The sequence below is a fragment of the Aotus nancymaae genome, unplaced genomic scaffold (genome assembly GCF_030222135.1).
Source record: "Aotus nancymaae isolate 86718 unplaced genomic scaffold, 86718_ANA_hifiasm-v0.15.2.pri h1tg000155l, whole genome shotgun sequence".
NCBI classification, from domain to species: domain Eukaryota; kingdom Metazoa; phylum Chordata; class Mammalia; order Primates; family Aotidae; genus Aotus; species Aotus nancymaae.
Genome location: NW_026988570.1, coordinates 3,984,919 through 4,004,126, shown reverse-complemented (window position 1 = coordinate 4,004,126; position 19,208 = coordinate 3,984,919). Strand labels below are relative to the sequence as shown.

General features: G+C 38.1%; 1 protein-coding gene across 6 annotated transcripts in view; it reads left to right on the top strand.

Annotated features, from left to right (window-relative positions):
- ST6GAL2 (ST6 beta-galactoside alpha-2,6-sialyltransferase 2) overlaps window positions 1-19,208 on the top strand; it is an 86,668-nt gene that overhangs the window by 61,886 nt on the left and 5,574 nt on the right. The gene's annotated exons all lie outside the window — the stretch shown is intronic.

Here is a 19,208-nt window from a genome sequence, read left to right as displayed (position 1 = left end):
CTCACAGTGTCTGATGGTTACAGTCAAACTGTCTGGATTAAGGCTGGATAATGTGTTTCCAAGATGGCTCACTTGCATAGCTGAGGGTAGGAGGTTTCAGTTCCTTACCACATGAACCTCTCTCCGTACAACATGGCAGCTGACTTCCAGCGAACAGGGGATCTGAGAAGGAGCAAGGAGGAAAGCACAATGTTTTTACGATGTCATAAGGTAACACATCTGCTACATTCTCTTAGTCACACAAGTCAGCACCATTGTTATGAGAAGAAACTACACAAAGACATGAATAATAGCAGGCACAGTCATTACTGAGTCAGGAGAGTGGCTGTCACAGTTTTGTAAACCAAATTACTGGGCCCACCCCCAGAGTTTTGAGTAGATGGAGGTTGTGAGAATTTGCATTTCTAACAAGTTCTCAAGTGATAGTGACACTGTTGGTCCTGGGGCACACTTTGAGAACCATTCTTTAAGCTTTTTGGAATCTTAAGAACTTTAGAAATCTAGTCCACAGGCTTTGTACTGATGGGTGTACCAGCAAGGTGATATGCATTTGGCTCAATAGAAGGACACAACAATCTTTAATAGCTACTAATCATGTACTTATTGCAACTTTAGTCCCAAGTGGTATAATTATTTTTATTTGTGTTTAGTTAAAACAGTGTAATGTATTACTAAAAATATAACATTGTGATATATTTTTGTCTTTTGAAATTCTGTAACATTAAATCCTATATTCCAGCATTACTGGATGTTTTAACTACAAATATAATTATTCTTTTTGTTTCTTTGGAAGACATAACTATAAAATTTACTCACTTTACTAATGAACTCAGTTTTTGTTCTTAAAACTTATTGTGAAATGAGATACATAACAATGTGGAATGTAAATGTTTATCTTAAAAGTGGATTTTTATTTGTTCCTATCAAGTTGGGACCCAGATTCTTGGATATACTGATTAGGGGGATATAAGATTGTAAAAAGCAAGCAAAGTTCCAACTCTCATTGATTTCAGAAAGTCATCCTCTCCCTAACATTTGAGCAGATGAAATTTGGTGTGGTCTACTTGAATGTTTCTCCCTGTAAAATTTGTATGTTGAAATTATAACCCTCAAGGTGATGACATTAGGAAGTGGAATCATTGGGAGGTGATTAGGTCATGAAGGTGGAGCTACCCTCGGGATAGGATTAGTGCCCTTATAAAGGAGACCCCTGACAGCTCATTTGCCTCTTCCACCGTGTGAAGATACAGCAGAAGGATGCCCATCAATGAACCAGTAAGTGGACCCTCACCAGACATTGAATCTGCTGCACATTATTCTTGGACTTTCAGGCCCCTAAATCTATGAGAAATAAATTATTGTCATTTATAAGCCACCCAGTTTATTGCACTTTGGTACAGCAGCCCAAATGAAATAAGACATTCAGCCAACACCTTACTCTCAAAAAGCATACCATACCTTTTGCACTTTCATTAGCAACCCCTAGCCCAGTACCAGTAGTCTCCCTGATGGCTCATACATCACATGGTCTTGCCTTGTTGGATTAGGAATTCTACGTGTGTGCGTGTGTATGTGTGTGTGTGTGTACATGTGCATGTGTGTTTTCTGCTGGGAAAAGGAAAGCAATAAATATTAAAGGGAAAAGGAATATAGAAGCCACTTCTGTTCAGTGCACCAGTCTGAATGTTTCTTGGTTAGTAGGCCTAGAGATATTGTGACATCAGAATTGTCGTTGATCCAGTACCCCATAGGCAGGGCTGAGCTTTTTCTTTGGTGCTGTAAGAGCTGTGCATTATCATTTCCTATGGAGAAGAAAATCAGATTTCCTAGTGAAATCAGATTTGGACAGAAATACTTAGTTTGTAACTAAATAAATTATTCCTGTTTTATCTGAAAATAACAGGGCTTCCTTAGAGAGACAGATCAATAAGTTTCAGAATTTGAAGAACACATTGACCTAGCATTGAAGAAAGCAAACTCTAAGAGCTTCTTCACCAAAAGTCATTTTATTGTTGGTAAAACACCTGATTTCAAAAAGTTTGCAATTCACGTACATAGATAATTTATCAAAGATAACAATTATTCTGTTTTCTTTATGGTAAGTGAATTCTAAAACATGTGAACAATTATATTGTTGACATACTATAAATACATTTTAATATTAAATTAGTTAAGTAATGTTTTTATTACATGCTTACTTCAATATTAATAAGATTCTTACTAATGGAAAAACCGCATGGCAAAAATAGCAAAAACCACAATTACTTTTGTACTAACCTAGTACAATTTGAAGTCAGGTCATGTGATTCCTCCAGTTTTGTTCTTTTCACTCAAGATAGTTTTGGCTACTCTGGATATTTTGTTATTACATATGAATTTAAGATTGTTTTTCTGTTTCTGTGAAGACTGTCGTTGGTATTTTGGTACGGTTTGTATTGAATTTCTAGATTGCTTTGGGTAGTATGGACATTTGAACAATATAGATTCTTCTAATCTGTGAAAATGGAATATATTTCCATATTTTTGTTGCCTCTTCAACTTGTTTCATGGATGTTTTATAGTTTTCATTATAGAGATCTTTCACTTCATTGGTTAAGTTAATTCCTATGTATTTTATTTGTAGTTACTGTAAATGGGATTACTTTCTTGATTTCTATTTCAGATTGTCCATTGTTGGCATACAGAAATGCTACTGATTTTTGCATGTTGATTTTGTATCCTGCAACTTTACTGAATGTTTATCAGTTCTAATAGTTTTTTGGTGGAGTCTTTAGAGTTTTTCAAATATAAGATCATGTCATCTGCAAATAAGGATCATTTGACTGCTTCCATTCCAATTTGGATGCCCTTTACTTCTTTCTCTTGCCTGATTGCTCCAGCTAGGACTTTCAGTACTATGCTGAATAAGTGATGAAAGTGGGCATCCTTGCCATGTTCCAGATCGTAGAAGAAAAGTTTTCAATTTTTTTCCATTAAGTATGATACTAGCTATGAGTCTGTCATATCTGGCTTTTATCTTGTTGAATTATGCTCCTTTTATTCCCAGTATTTTGAAGGTTTTTATCATGAAGGGATGTTGAATTTCATCAAATGCTTTTTCAGCAGCAATTGAAATGATCATATGTTTTCTGTCCTTCATTTTGTTGATGTATCATGTTGATTTGATTTGCATATCTTGAACCATCCTCACATCCCAGGGATAAATCCCACTTGGTTGTGATGAACGGTTTTTTTTAAATATGTTGTTGAATTCAATTTACCGATATTTTGTTGAGGTTTTTTAAATCAATATTTATCAAAGATATTGGCCTGTGGTTTTCTTTTTTGATGTGTTTTTGTCTGGTTTTGGTATCAGGATGATACTGGGCTTGTAGAATACAGTTGGAATCATTCCCTCCTCCTTAATTTTTCAGAATGGTTTGAGTATGACTGGTGTTAGTTCTTCTTTAAATGTTTGGTAAAATTCAGCAGTAAGGCCATTGTATCCTGGGCTTTTCTTTGCTGGGAAAACTTATTACAGTTTTGATCTCATTATTTGTTATTGGTCTGTTCAGGTTTTGGATTTCTTCATAACTCAATCTTTCCAGGTCATATGTGTCTAGGAATTTATTCATCTTTCTATGTTTTCCAATTTATTGGCATATAGTTGCTCATAGTAGCCTCTAATGATCCTTTGGATTTTTGTGGCATCAGTTGTATTATGTCTGCTTTTTCATTTCTGACTTTATTTATCTGGGTCTTCTTTTTTTATCTTTGTCTGGCTAAAGATTTTTCAATTTTGTTTATCTTTTCAAAAAGCCAACTTTATGTTCCATTGAGCTTCGTATCATTTTCTTAGCTTCAATTTCATTTATTTTGCTTGATCTTTATTATTTCTTCTACTAGTTTTGGTTTTGGTTTGCTCCTGCTTTTCTAGTTTTAAAAGATACACCATTTGGTTGTTTATGTGAAGTTGTTCTAATTTTTTATTTAGATTCTTATAGCTCTAAACTTTCCTCTTAGTACTACTTTTGCTTTATTTCATAGGTTGTGTTTTCGTTATCATTTGTTTCAAGAAACTTTTAAATTTCCTTCTAAATTTCTTCGCTGAACCACTGGTCATTCAGGAGCATACCATTTTATTCTCATGTGTTTATGTAGTTTTCAAAATTCGTCTTTTTAATTCCAAAATTACTCTTGTTAATTCAGTTTTCTTCCATGGTGGTAAGAGAAGATACTTGATACAATTTCAATTTTTTCAAATTTTTTTATTTATTTATTTTTTATTTTTTTATTGCATTTTAGGTTTTGGGGTACATGTGAATAACATGCAAGGTTGTTGCACAGGTGCACACGTGGCAGTATGATTTGCTGCCTCCCTCCCCTTCACCTATATCTGGCATTTCTCCCCATGCTATCCCTCCCCAACTCCCCACCTCCCCACTACCCCCCTCCCCCCCAACAGACCCCCGTGTATAGTGCTCCCCTCCCTTGTCCATGTGTTCTCCTTGTTCAACACCCGCCTATGAGTGAGAACATGTGGTGTTTGATTTTGTGTTCTTGTGTCAGTTTGCTGAGAATGATGTTTTCCAGGTTCATCCATGTCCCTACGAAGGATGTGAACTCCTCCTTTTTAATGGCTGCATAATATTCCATGGTGTATATGTGCCACATTTTTCCTGTCCAGTCTATCATCAATGGGCATTTGGGCTGGTTCCAGGTCTTTGCTATTGTAAACTGTGCTGCAATGAACATTCGTGTGCATGTGTCCTTATAGTAGAACGATTTATAATCCTTTGGATATATGCCCAGTAATGGGATTGCTGGGTCAAATGGAATTTCTATTTCTAGGTCCTTGAGGAATCGCCACACTGTTTTCCACAGTGGTTGAACTAATTTGCACTCCCACCAACAGTGTAAAAGTGTTCCTATTTCTCCACATCCTCTACAGCATCTGTTTTCTCCAGATTTTTTAATGATCGCCATTCTGACTGGCGTGAGATGGTATCTCAATGTAGTTTTGATTTGCATTTCTCTAATGACCAGTGATGATGAGCATTTTTTCATATGTTTGTTGGCCTCATGTATGTCTTCTTCTGTAAAGTATCTGTTCATATCCTTCGCCCACTTTTGAATGGGCTTGTTTGTTTTTTTCTTGTAAATCTTTTTTAGCTCGTTGTAAATTCTGGATATCAGCCCTTTGTCAGACGGGTAGGCTGCAAAAATTTTTTCCCATTCTGTTGGTTGCCGATTCACTCTATTGACTGTTTCTTTTGCCGTGCAAAAGCTGTGGAGTTTGATTAGGTCCCATTTGTCTATTTTGGCTTTTGTTGCCAATGCTTTTGGTGTTTTGGTCATAAAGTCCTTGCCTACGCCTATGTCCTGAATGATTTTGCCTAGGTTTCCTTCTAGTGTTTTTATGGTGTTACGTCTTATGTTTAAGTCTTTAATCCATCTAGAGTCAATTTTAGTGTAAGGTGTCAGGAAGGGGTCCAGTTTCTGCTTTCTGCATATGGCTAGCCAGTTTTCCCAACACCACTTATTGAACATGGAATCCTTTCCCCATTGATTGTTTTTTTCAGGTTTGTCAAAGATCAGGTGGTTGTAGATATGTTGTGTCGCCTCCGACGCCTCTGTTCTGTTCCATTGGTCTATATATCTGTTTTGGTACCAGTACCATGCTGTTTTGATTACTGTAGCCTTGTAGTAGAGTTTGATGTCCGATAGTGTGATGCCTCCCGCTTTGTTCTTTTTACTTAGAATTGACTTGGCTATGCGGGCTCTCTTTTGGTTCCATATGAAGTTTAAGGTGGTTTTTTCCAGTTCTGTGAGGAAGGTCATTGGTAGCTTGATGGGGATAGCATTGAATCTGTAAATTACTTTGGGCAGTATGGCCATTTTCACGATATTAATTCTTCCTAACCATGAACATGGAATGTTTCTCCATCTGTTTGTGTCCTCTCTTATTTCGTTGAGCAGTGATTTGTAGTTCTCCTTGAAGAGGTCCTTTACGTTCCTTGTTAGTTGTATTCCTAGGTATTTTATTCTCTTTGTAGCAATTGTGAATGGCAGTTCGTTCTTGATTTGGCTCTCTTTAAGTCTGTTATTGGTGTATAGGAATGCTTGTGATTTTTGCACATTGATTTTGTATTCTGAGACTTTGCTGAAGTTGCTTATCAGTTTCAGGAGATTTTGGGCTGAGGTGATAGGGTCTTCTAGATATACAATCATGTCGTCTGCAAATAGAGACAATTTGACTTCCTCCTTTCCTAATCAAATACCCTTTATTTCTTTTAAGAATTGTTTTGTGGCCTAACACAGAGTCTATCCTTGAGAATGATCCAGGTGCTGAGGAAAAGAATGTGTATTCTGCAGCCATTGGATAAAACATTCTGTAAATAATTATAGGTCCATTTGGTCTGTGATACAAATTAAGTCCAATGTTTCTTTGTCGATTTTCTGTATGCAAATTGATTGTATGATCATTGATTGTATAATCTTTCTAGTGCTGAAAGTGGGCTGTTAAAGTCTCCAGCTTTTATTGTTTTGGGGTTTATCTCTCTCTTTGGCTCTAGTAATACTTGCATTATGGATCTGGGTGCTCCAATGTTGGGTCCAATATATGTCTTCTTGCTGAAATGACCCCTTTATCATTATATAATGACCTACTTTGTCTTTTTTTATAGGTTTTTGGCTGGAAATCTAAGTTACCTGATACAAGTGAAGCTCCTTCTGCTTTTTTTTTTTTTTTTTTTTTTGATGTGGGGGGGTTCCATCAGCATGGAATATCTTTTTCTAGCTCTTTATTTTCAGTCTATGTGTGTCTTTATTGGTGAAGTGTGTTTCTTGTAGGTAAATGATGATTGGGTCTTATTTTGTTATCCATTCAGCCACTCTATGTCTTTTGATTGGACAGTTTAGTCCGTTTACCTTCAGTGTTATTATTGATAAGTCAGGACTTACTCCTGCCATTTTGTTGTTTTCTGATTGTTCTGCAGTCCCTTCTTCCTTCTTTACTTCCTTCTTCCTTTTAGTGAAGGTGATTTTCCTTCTTGTCTTCCTTTTAGTGAAGGTGGTATGTTTTAATTCATTGCTTTTTACTTTCGTGTACCTGTTGTATGTTTTTCAATTTGAGTTACCATGAGATTGGTGAATAATATCTTACAATACATTATTTTAAACTGATGTCAACTTAACACCGATTGCATAAACAAAGAGAAAGCTAATAAAAATTCTACACTTTAATGTCGTCCTCCCACTTTTTAAGTTTCTGTTGTTTGTCTTCGTGTCTTTTTTTAATGTCTGTGTTTTGAAAAGTTGTTATAGTTATTATTTTTGATCAGTTCATTTTTTAGTATTTCTACTCAAGATATGAGTAGTTTATAGACTACAACTAAGTGCTAGAATATTCTGTCTTTTTCTGTGTAGTTACTATTACAGTCTGTTTTATACCTTCAGATGATTTCTTATTGCTCATTAACATTGTTTTCTTTCAGATTGAAGAATTCCCTTTAGCATTTCTTGTTGGATATGTCTAGTTTTGATGAAATTCCTCAGTTTCTGGGTGTCTTGGAAAGTATTTCTCCTTTATGTTTGAAGGATATGTTTGCTGGATATACTATTCTAGGGTGAAAATGTATTTTTTTTTCCTTCACCACTTGAAATATATCATGCCATTCTCTTCTGGCCTGTAAGATTTCCACTGGGAAGTCTATTGCCAACCATATCGGAGCTCCACTGTATGTTATTAATATTTGTTTCTTTTCTCTTGCTGCTTTTAGGATCCTTTCTTTTTCCTTGACCTTCAGTAGTTTGGTTATTAAATTTCTTGAGGTAGTCTTTTTCTAGTTAAACCTGCTTGGTGGTCTATAACCTTGTACTTGAATATTGGTATATTTCTCTGGGTTTTGGAAGTTTTCCGTTATTATCCCTTTGAATAAACTTTCTTCCCCTATCTCTTGCTCTACCTCCTCTTTAAGACTAGTAACTCTTAGATTTGTCCTTTTGAGGCTATTTTCTAGATCCTGCAGGTGTATTTTATTATTTCTTATTCTTTTGTCCCCTCTGACTATGTATAGCCTGCCTGCAAGCTCAGTAATTCTTCCTTCTGTTTGAATAATTCTGCTATAAAGAGACTCTGATGCATTCCTTGGTATGTCAATTCAATTTTTCAACTCCGGAATTTCTGCCTGATTGTGTTTAATTATTTCAATCTCTTTGTTAAATTTATGAGATAGAATTCTGAATTCCTTCTCTCTGTTACCTTGAATTTCATTGAGTTTCTTCAGAACAACTATTTTTAATCTTCTGTCCAAAAGGTTACATATCTCTTTTTCTCTGGGATTGGTCACTGGTGCCCTATTTAATTTGTTTGATGGGGTCATTTTCCTAGATGGCTCTGAGGCTTGTGGATGTTTTCTGCTGTCTGGGCATTCAAGTATTAGGAACTTATTGTAGTAGTCTTCACAGTCTGGGCTTGTTTGTACCCAACCTTTTTGAGAAGAATTTCCAGGTTTTTGAAGGGACTTGGGTGCTATGATCTAAGTTTTTGGTCACTTCAACTGTATCTGCATTAAGGGGCACCCCAAGCCCAGTAACGCTGTGGCTCTTGCAGACTTGTAGAGGTATTGCTTTGGTGGTCTTGGATAAGATCCAGACGAATTCTCTGGATTGCCAGGCAGAGAGTTGTTCTCTTCCCTCACTTTCTCTCAAACAAACAGTATTTCTTTCTGTGCTGAACTGTCTAGAATGGGGACAAAAGCACCTCTGTGGCCATCATCACTGGGATTGTACTGGGTGAGATTTAAAGCCAGCATAGCATCTGATCTCACCTAAGGCCCATGGTAACCATTGCCTGGCTACTGCCTGTGTTCACTCAGTGTCCCAGGGGTCTACAGTCAGCAAATGATGAAGCCAGACAGCTTGTGTCCTCCCTTCAGAGTAGTGAGTTCCCTCTGACCCTCGTTGGGTCTTGAGATGCCATCTGGGAGCCAGGGCCTAGAGTAGGAAACTTTAGCATTCTACCTGATGTTGTATTTAGTGCAGCTGACCTGGCACCCAAGCCACAAGACAAAGTCCTCCCCATTCTTCTCTCTCCTTTTCCCAAGCAGAGGAGTATCTCTCATGGCCACTACCAGCCCAGGCTCATAGCGAGTATTGCCTGGCTGCCACCAACGTACCTTTAAGGCCCAAGGACTCCTCAGTCAGCTTGTGATAAATGCTACCAGACCTGGGATTCTTTTTTCAAGGCAGGAGGGCTCCTGTCTGGCCCAGGGCAGGTTGAGAAGTGCTGTGTTGAGAGCCACGGCCTGCTCTGGCACCCTAAGAGTCTGCTTGGTGCTCTACCCAACTTTGCCCGAGCTGGTACTTTTGCTGCAACAAAGTCCCCTTTACTCTTCCTTCTCCTTTTTTCAAGCAGGAGTCCTTCCCTGTAGCCACCACCACTGGGAAAATGTTGGGTGTCACTGAAGCCAACATGGCTTTGAGTCTCACCCAAGGCCCACAGTGAGTACTGCCTGACTCCCACTGCTGGTTATTCAGGACCCAACAGCTCCGTAGTCAGCAGATGATGGATCCTGAGTCCTTACCTCCATGAAGCAGGTTCCCTTCTAGCTCAGGTGTATCTAGAAATGTCATCCAGGAGCTAGGGCCTGGAATGGGGCACTCAGGACTCTGCCTGGTGACCTTTCCTATTGTGGCTGAGCTGGTATCCAAGTTGCAAGACAAAGTTCTCTTTAATTTTTTCTCTCCTCTCCTCACAAAGAAGGAAGGAGCCTCTTCCAGATCTGCAATCTGTGCTGCCTGGAGTTGGGGGAAGAATGGTGCAAGCACTCCCTTGGCTGCCCTAGCTTGTGTCTCACTAGGTTGCATGCCTCCAAGTCCACTGGCTCTGAGCCCAGCACAACACTAGGACGTGCCCAGGAATGGAAGTCCTGTGGCCTAGACAGCCTTTGAAGTTTATTTAGGACCCAGGAGCAGGGTCCTAAATTTATTTAGCCCCTGGTGGCGAGGCTTGCCAGAACTCAGGTTCTGACCACGGGGATGGATGATTTGCCTTTGGCTAGGGCTAGTCTAAATGCTCCCTCCATAGGTGCTGGCTGAGTTCTGCCCCGTGTTGCTTTCTACTGTGACAGGGCAGCACTGAGTTTGACTGCATAGTCTCACAGTCACTGCACTTTCCCTCCCACCAAGTGCACAGATTCTCCTCCCTGATGACAGATGGAGGAGGCATGGTGTCGGCAAGGTAAGACTGTCTTTCCTGCCCCCCTCAGTGCTCCTTTCAGTGGTAAGAAGTTAAAACCAGGTTCTGTGATCACTCACCTGATTTTTTGTTCTTACAAGATGCTTTTTCATCTGGATAGTTGTTGACTTTGGTGTTCCTGCCGGGAGGACAATTGGTGGAGGATTCTATTCAGCCATCTTGCTCTGCCTCCCTATATCCTTATTAAAGTTTTAAAACTTATAATGTAAACTGAAGTTAGCCCTCTCAAATTTCTACATTAATATTTTAAAATCATGTTTTCTATGTTTTTAACATCAGATTTTTGTTATTACTGAGCAACTTCACCTGACAAAATATTCTGAAGAATCATTATTAGAGTTGAATATTTACTGCAATGAAACATGGAAATCTGACTCAAAGTTGCATATCGATTATTGATCGTTATTTTTCAAAACATTTAAAACGTAACTAACTTGGCAAATCGTTTTGACTTTTGATATAAAGGTCATTACCTTGGAATTCAGTAAAAGCCTGACTAGCTGTTTAAGAAATCCCATTTTAGTAACATATGTAAGGCTGAGGAAGTTTAGAGTTACTATTTATCCTCACATAAGTATGTGTCCAAAGCTTTCGCTAAACCTTAAAGAAGAGAATGACTCTGCCTTGCTTCATTAGTTTTTCTTTGCAACTTTTAAAAATAATCTCCTAGAACTTTGCAGCCCTATAAAAAGAAAGAAAATAACACATAAGTAAATGTTTATACATTTTTTAAAACACCAAATAACTTCACCCTACTTTCTGGTACTGTCATCCTGACCTTAAATCTTGACCACATCTAGATCTTAACATTGTTGTAATGAACAAGACTCCCTCACTGTGAAGCACCACAGCACAGCACACACTGTACCCTGAATGAATGAACAAATGAATGAATGGGAGGCTGTGATTTATGTCATCTTATAGACTCTATCCTTTGATTTAACTGGTCTCATATGCAGAAGGGTGGCCACCCTCCTGGCATGCCACTTTACGTGTGCACTGTAGCTAAGATCTTAGATTCTACAGAGACCAGAATCAAATCTTGGCCCTATCACTGAATAGCTATATGACCTTGAATAAGTTACTTAGCATCTCTAAACCCCAGTTCCTTCATCTATAAAATGAAGATGCTGATAGTACCTTTAACTTTGAATTATCATGTGCCTAAGCACAATAACTAATATTTACTGATTACTGTTATTGTAATGTGTGTCATCTAAAAATTTATGCTAGGTCAAATAAGACTCTTTCCCAAACAGAAAAGGACTGTTCTTTCATTAAGATCTATAATCAAGGTGAAAATAGGCTTTTGTTTTCTTTGCTATTACAGAGATCATATAATTACATCAAACAGATAAATCATAACGTATGCCTTTGTTTAGTTTTTGAGTATTCTGGTTGTTTCAGAGTGCTTGATATTGTCAAACAATTATGTTAACATGTCATTACTATATTTATGCATTGATATGAACTACAGTATGTGCAGTATGTGACTATATAGACTTTTCCTTAAACTATTTCCCTGAGATAAATTCTCAGGAGTATTAGTGCCAGTGCAAAGGGTATGACATTCTGGTGATTATTGGTAAGAGCTGATATGTTCCTTTCCTAAGAATTATGTAGTTGAGTTTCTAATTAGACTCCATATTTGTCCTCTGTGTTCACAGAAGAAAGTATACTAGTAGATATATTGGATTGTATTACATGTACCATCTCCTTCTCTAGAGAAGCAATAAAGGAATTCATACACCTATTATTGGACTGCACATGTATTTTTAAAACTAAAAAGATGTAACATGAATCAGGGTAATTTAGATGATCCATAAGGACTCGTTTCTTTGGAACAACTTCTCCATCTCATTAGCTTCCTTACACTCAGCCCATTGGGAGCTACTTGTTCACATATGAGGAACATTTCTCTCTTTCATCCCTAGTTGGATACTAGAGATTTTATCTTGTTATTCAGTGCAGTGAAGTCATTTTGACTGTGCTGTAGCCTGACTGAGGATAAGGAATAATTTACCTGGAGTCCTACAGCTTCTATTTTGCCCACCTAATGACATATTTTTATAGGTTAGTGATCTCACCTGGGGTCCTCAAGCATGGCTGGATGGGTTTGCCACCTGCATGCAGTAAGGTATCCAGGCACACCAGCAGTCACCAGCCTCACCCACCCCAGCTCCCAGCCTGAGTGCTGACAGGCAGACAGGCCTTGTAGCCAGGGGTTCTGCCCAACATACACACAGAGTGAAACTCCTTTATAATGTACAATTGCCAATTATTTTTATTGCAGAAGCCACCAACATCCCCACCTTGCCTTTTTTTTTTAGAGAAATCACTACTCATAATATTATAGCTAATATTTCTGAAGTTTACAGGTGCAAACACTGTAATTTCATGCTAATTTATATATGCACAAGAATAATAGGCTTAAAAACATGTCATAACTTATTTCTTTTCCATTTTATATTGCCCTTTGGAATCTCATTTTTCAATATATCACCCAAACACAGAACATTAACACAAAATAAAAAGCTACTTAACATCTGTATTTAGGATTGCATAAAATGTGTCACACTTCTGTTGGTTAGGAGCATCTTTTTGTATTTTCCTGTAAGTAATGAATCCTGAGTGTGTGATAACAACAAATAATGCAGTGTAAATGAGCTAAAAATTGATCTTCCAGTATTATTCTTGTATTTTACTATTTTGTTTAGGGTGGTAGAGTCTTCTTAAATTACATCAGGTTCAAATTTCCAAACCATCTTTTAGTTACAAATATTTTTAGAACTGCCACTCAAAAAGTCACTTTTATCTCTTTAAGAATCTCAAGTGTAGCTCTCATTATTTTTCATTTTATGATTGAATTTAAAGAGAAACCACAAAACAGCTGCTAGAGTTCTATTAACCTGGCATATTTAATACATTTAGCCTTTGACCCTCACCCCTCATTCAGAAAAGTGTTCTGCAGCGTTCTATTGGTGACTCTTAGAAACTGCTAATTTACTTCATGTGTGTGTTTTGTTCAACTGTTTATTAGAATTGATTTTAACTGGTAGTTTTCCTGTTACTTGTATTATGTTCTGTTTTATATCCATAGCTCATTTTGCTATTTAATGAAAGGCTATTTTCATCAAGGAGAAAATTTTATTATTCTCAATGATTTGGAATGTTATTTTAAATATTCTGCCAAGTGGAAAGCAGGATAGTTTTGGCATAGCCACAGTTAAGCTAAATGCTAAATTATTATGATAGACTCTGATAACACATCAAATATATCTATATGCTAAGTAAAGATTTATTTTAAAAAACCCTCAGTCATCTAGAATTTGTGATAATCTGAATGTGTGTTAAAGTTTGCCTTTTATTCAGGTTTTGGAGCAAATAAATAAGTGCCCATTCTGCTTATTATGCTGAATCATATAACATGATATTTTATCAAGACCAGGAGAAATGCTTTTCAATTGGTTTGATAATTACCTTGCATTATACGACATTTAAAAGCATACAATTTGGCACATGAATGCCTCTTGAGTCATAATTGCCTGGAAAATACTAATACTTATTTTCTTCAAATGAATCCCTCATATGGACTCATTTGTAAAGACTGGCAATGCAAGAAACTTAACGTCAATTCTGTTTAAAGATTCTAAACAGCTGCCTCCATGCCCATTTGATTGGCTTGGAAAAATACATTTAAAAGTGTCCAAATTTTGATCTGCCTATCAAAAAGTCCAGGCTCATGTTGAAAGCAGTAAAACTTTTATTAGTGATTAAAGTAGTTAAATTTTTATAGTCCTCAAACAAAATTACTTAGCATAAAAGTTTCTTAAATGCTTTTTAAAAGCTGTCCCTTACTGAATTGCATGTTATTAGATGATTTGTATTCTTCTTGCATTTTAGGTAGACCTGACCAGACATAAGAGAGGAAATTAAAAAAGAATCAATAACATTTTTAGCATAACCAGATGTGAATTCTCCACATCAGTCTGGCATGGGGAAATGATTATGAAGTAATGCAATACTTTTAATTTGTGCATATATGGTATCTGGGCAGAAAAGACAACACAGCTAGCTTGACTGCTTATCCTCAGGAACGCCAGCTTATAAGACTGGCCTTTGCCTGATGTCTGGGAACTTGGATTTTTTGGGAAGGTTCCCACCCCTCTAACTGATAAGAGTGGTTCACTGTGTGTGTACTGTTTATGCAAGAAATGTGGTTTATGCTAAACACTTGCTTTCCTTCTGAGAGTCTGGAATTTTAGTGGATGCCAGGCAGAGACTGCTGACATGACCAGTTTCAAATAAAACACTGAGTACTGAGTCTCTAAAAAGCTTCCCTGGTTGGCATCATTTCATTTGTCTTGTCTCCATTATTTCTGGCTGCTGTAACAAATACTGTAGACTGGATGTCTTAAACAAAAGAAATTTCTCTCCCATGGTTCTGGAGGCAAGAAGTTAGAGATCAGGCACTAGTTAGTTTGGCTCCAGGTGTGCATTTTCTTCCTGGTTCGGAGACAGAGCCTTCTTGCTGCTTCCGCATGTGGTGGTGTCGCAGAGAGATCATCTCCACAACATCCTTTCTTACAAAGGCACTAATCCCATTCATGAGGGCTCTACTCAAGTGACCTAATCCCCTCCCAAGGCCTCACTTCCTAATACCATCACATTCAGCATTAGGAAGGATCTCAACCTATGAGTGGGAGATGGAGACACATTCGGTTCACAGCAGTTGTCCCAACTCATTGCTGGGGGAAATTTAGTCTCTATGCCACTCCCTAGGAGAGGATTCTTGAAGCTCACACCAGGTTTCCCCTGGACTTTTTACCCTGTGTGCCTTTTCCTTGTGCTGATTTTTTTGGTATTATTTCGTATAAGTCATCATCATGAGTAAACCTCTGTGCTAGATTCTGGGTCTTCCTATTGAATCACTGAACCTAGGGATGGTTGGTGACTCAGAGTTCATTTGAGAGCCGTGTGATGTTGATAGTCATTCGTGAATAACAAGGCTCAGCATCAGGGCATTGCAGAAGAGATCTGGTGGTAACACATAAACATTTTTCTCAGTATGACGTTTAGGATACTTGCTTCAAGTCATCCTAAGAATGGTCATGGGCTTTCTACCTGTTTTTAAATTTAAAGGTGAAATCTTTAGTTTTGTTTAATTTTGCTATGATTTTAAAGAAAGGCGCTCTAAATCTCTGATGATTAGCACCGTGGTCAGCTTGATAGATGTTGAATTTAATTGAGGAGGCCTCCAACAGCACTTAAAGACTCTCTTCTTCCCTAATCCTGTTCCAGTCCTGCCTGCCTGCAGTATCTACTCCCCACATACCCCATTCTCTAACGCACATACCCTGAACTGTGTAAGAGCTATTATTGTATATGTCCAAAAATTGACATCTACTTATGTATCTTACCTTTTGCAAAGTATGAAGAAATGTATTCTTCAGGTTTGTGTAGTGCTAAGTACTATTGTTAACTCTTAGAAAAATTGATGTGTAGATGGAATCAAATTTAATAATCATATCACTATTTATTATATGGCAGAGTCTGAATCTAAACTCAAATTTATGTAAAACAACAGCCTTAAAGAAAATTAAAAGGCAACATATGCATATGCTAAATGAATTGATCAGGCTGTCTGAAAAAAAAAGTTAAAATATTAAAGAATATTATACATCTTTGGCACCATAAATCTCCTTTTCTACCTTTCACATTACACAATTAGGTTTTTTTTTTTATTACTAGGTTTTTTTGTTTGTTTATTTTTTGAGACAGAATGTTACTCTGTCACTCAGGCTGGACTGCAGTGCAGTGGCACAATCATGGCTCACTGCAACCTCAACCTCTGGGCTGAGGTGATACTGCCACCACAGCCTCGAGTAGCTGGGACCACAGGTGCAGACCACCATGCCTGGCTAGTATTTTTGTATTTTTTTGTAGAGATGGGGTTTCACCATGTTATCCAGGCTGGTCTCAAACTCCTGGGTTCAAGTGATCCACCTGGGTTCAAGTAACCCCAAAGTACTGGGATTACAAGCATGAGCAACTGCACACGCTGCTCCACAGTGAGTTTTAAATTAATTTTTTCCTTTTTTTTGAAGATGCCTCCATACCAATTCGAATATCAGTGGCTGCAGCTGGCTGCCACTTAAACACTAGGGTAGATTCTACTGTTATTTAAATTTTACGATGCTTCAAGCCATGGTTCATAGCTTCAGAAAGCCACAACTTCATGAGACTGCAAAACAAGATGGAGAAATCGTTGTCGCTGAATCTCTATCGGATAGGCAAAGGTCAGGAAGGACTGTACAGAAAACTCAGGACAAACACCCACTCTCTTAGCATCTATTGGCTTTCAATTTGGACTGCCATGAGCTAACTGACAAATTCCTCTGTTTCTGAAGCTGAAAAGTTATTTTAAAATATAGAGTACTTACATAAGAAAATACTAAAAGTGTACCTATTTACATATATTGAAAGCATAACTATTTGCATAGTCTTATGACAAAATCTATATTGTATCTTTAGCAGATGACATCATTTAAGATATAACAGTTAACCAGCAGCAGGGGTAAAATTTTTCTCTAGAGAAACAATCAGATTCACACATTTGATATCTCTTTGAGTGCAAGAGGATAGCAAGGATGTGTAGGGAAACTCCCTAGGGTTACTTGAATTTGGTAGCAGTTCAAATCTAGATTAGCTGTCAACATGCAGAATGTCTTGCTACCTATGAGACAACTTAGGAATTCCTCAGCAGTTCTCAAAGAATATGTGTGTTAGAACAATCTGGTCCTTAAAGCGTGGAGAGTAGACCAGCACTGGTCCAGGAACATGTGTTACTGGTCTACAACTAGATTAATGTAGAAATTGGAAGTATTTAGATACCTGATAGCAATTTCACATAGGCATGGCATCCAAATAGGTGATCATTTTTCTCATAATTGCTCATTATGGTATTTTACGAAAGTTTCGGTCTGTAGTAGGTGGGAATTTTTTTCTAAATGTCCTGTCACCTAAACAGAATGCCTGTTAAAAATTCAGATTCGTGGACCCCAACATAAACCAATGGAACCTGAATTTCTGGAAATGAAAAGTCCAGGAAGCTGCATTTGATCAAGCTGCCTGTGTCATTCTTTTTTATGCTGAACTTTGAGGACTACTCCTTATGGGGAGGACTAACTGCATGGCTGACATACTTCCCTAAGCATAAGACTGGCTTTTGAAAAACATCCAGTTTAAGAACCAGAGTTGCAAAAGTCACAGCTCCGACACAATTGACTCCAGTCCTTATGGATACCATTGTATTATTAGCTTATAGAAATGTCCAGTAGCAAAGACCTGTGGTTTCTGGGTACACTTCCACTGCTTCTCTCCCAGTGTTCCTTATGCAATGACTTTGTGCGAAAGACACCCTTGAAGCCATGCCCCTGCCATGTGCAGGGAAAGTGTTGTAATAATTATATTGATTAATGATGCCCATGATGAAGTCCACCCCCTTCAACGTGGCTCCTGGTGCAGAGCTGGCAGAGCAGATGTTATGCCCAGGTGAAGGGGAGCCCCTAGAGCTGGGCAATATGCAGCAACTTGGTCTGTAGCCCCTGCTTAGAAAACATGAAGCTGTTCTCAGACACAGGCTCTGGGAAAACTTCAGCCCTCAGAGAACATTCACACCACAGCATGTCTTGTTTGTTTAGGTTCGTGGGTTTTTTGGTTTTGTTTTGTTTTGAGACAGTCTTACTCTGTTGCCCAGGCTGGAGTGCAGTGGTGCAATCTCAGCTGACTTCAACCTCTGCCTTCCAGGTTCAAGTGATTCTCCTGCCTCAGCTTTCCATGTAGCTAGGATTACAGGTGCATGCCACCCCCAGCTAATTTTTTGTATTTTTAGTAGAAACGTGATTTCACCATGTTGGCAAGTGACTGGAAATAAATAAAATAATTTAATTCTCTGTGGGAAGATAGCTTTCTCACTCACCATGTGAATTCCTTGTATACTATTTTATACAGGGGAGAAAAAGTGTTTGAGAACAGTCATTACTAACCAGAAGGCAGATTTCTGATCACCTGCATTGCATGTTTCTGCACTGGTGCCCACACCCTGAGTGAGCATCACAATGCTTTAGGCTGACCTAAGGGAGGGGCAGCAGACAGGCAGCCACTCTGTCTTAGAACAAAGGAAGGAAACTGGCAGGAAGGAACTGGGAGAAAAACAAGAGGAATTGACCCAGTAACTTGAGGTTCTAACCATTGCTCTTGAGAGCAACTTTACTTCATGGAATTTGAACTGCATGATCGGCTTCTCTTTGTTAGGAATGTGTTTTACTCTCAACTATGATACTGTATTATGACTCTGACATCTTCTACACAGGCTATCCTTGCTGTCCCTGGAACAGTATCCCTTCTCCTGTTTCCTTCTACCCCTTGTCCACCAGGCAGCCCCTTGAGCTTCAGGCTTCTCCTCCTTTGGGCAGCCTTTCTGGATCCCCTTGGCAAAATTAAGCCCCTTCTCTCTTCTCTCCCAGTGTTCCTTATGCAGGACTCCACTGGGATGGGATTTTCGTGTTGCACACATGGTTAATTAACTAGGGAATATTACTGTCATCTTCAGATAAATGTTGGCTATAACAGGATAACTGTGCTCCTTTATATTTTTCATAACAAAGGATATCCCTTTCAGAAAAGAGAGAAGCATTCTTTTTTAACTTTCAGGTTAATAGTGGCACTGGTGGTGTTAAGAAAAGAAAGAAAGCCATTAACCTAGATCAAGAATAAAATTTACTCCATGATTGGCTGTTATAGCTGTTTATTTGGAACATTAAAAAATTAAAACTTTAACACTGATAATGCAGTGAGAAAAATAATTTTGTTAATACGAATCTAAACTCTGTGTCCCTCTAACTCCATTTTTTTTTTCCATTCAGACAACTACAGTGTTTTGTAATAGCTGATCCGTTGTACAGTT